Genomic DNA, 1161 nt, shown 5'->3' on the forward strand with positions numbered 1-1161 from the left:
CCACCTGCCTCTGCCTCCCGAGTGCTGGGATTAAAGGCGTGCGCCACCACGCCCGGCTTTTGTTTGGTTTTTTATTTTGTTGTTTGTTTAGTTTAGCGTATGGTCTCAACCACATAGTTCACAGCAGACTGGAATTTATTATGTAACTCAGATTGTCCTGAACTCACTATGTATTCCAAGTTGGCTTTGAACTCTCAATTTTTCTGTTTTTGCCTCCTGATCTTTTTTTTTTTTTTTTTTAAACTCTCTCATGGTTTATAAATTGTAAAAATCCTCTCCAATCTGCATGAATTTATTCTATAAGTATCTTGTTCTAATTATAAGTGTACAGTGCCTTTTCATATCTCCAAAGCTGTTTTATTATTTTTACATTTCTTTGACCTTGCTTTTTCTGTTCCCCAGCCCCCAGAGCTTTCTCTCAGTCTGCCTACTGCTTTGCTTTTATTTTAGTCTTATCCTTCAAGTTAGAGTCTTTATTAAAACTTCTGGGCCTGGAGAGATAGTTAAATCAATAAAGTGCCGCTGTATAGGCGAAGTTTGGGTTCCTAGCACTCGGGTAAAAGCTATAGCACAGCTGTACACTTCCAAAACCCACAGTGCTGGCAGTGGGAGAAACAGGCAACCGCCTGAGCTCATTGGCCAGCCAGTCTAGCTGAATTGTAAGACCTGCTCTGTAAGACCCTGCCTCAAAAATCAGGTGAAGAGCAGCAGTAGACATGCGCATTAGCCTCTTGCTTTTATATGCACAAGTACACATATGCAAACATGAACACATGCAAATGCAAATCCAGTGATCCTTGGCTAACTGCTTATGATGAAATGGAAATCTGGGTGGCCTTAGAACTGATTCAGGCGTTGAGAGCACCTGTTGCTCTTGTAGAGGACTCAGCCTTGTTCACGTCCCAGCACTCAGATGTAACTTGAGTTCTACAGTTCTGGTGCCCTCTTCTGGCCTCTTTGGGTACTGCATGCACACCTTGCACAGATGTACATACAGACAAAAGCACTTATACATAAAATAATAAAATACATATTTAAAACATTCTAAAATGAAAGACTGCTGTGGTGGTGCACACCTTTAATCCCAGCACTTGGGAGGCAGAGGCAGGAGGATTTCTGAGTTTGAGGCCAGCCTGGTCTACAGAGTGAGTTCCAGGACAG

The 1161-nt window shown here is 42.2% G+C and overlaps 1 protein-coding gene across 1 annotated transcript in view; it reads left to right on the forward strand.

Moving 5' to 3' along the window:
• Senp2 (SUMO specific peptidase 2) overlaps window positions 1–1161 on the forward strand; it is a 39955-nt gene that overhangs the window by 11860 nt on the left and 26934 nt on the right. The gene's annotated exons all lie outside the window — the stretch shown is intronic.

Source organism: Mus pahari, chromosome 12 (assembly GCF_900095145.1).
Source record: "Mus pahari chromosome 12, PAHARI_EIJ_v1.1, whole genome shotgun sequence".
Classification (NCBI taxonomy): Eukaryota; Metazoa; Chordata; class Mammalia; order Rodentia; family Muridae; genus Mus; species Mus pahari.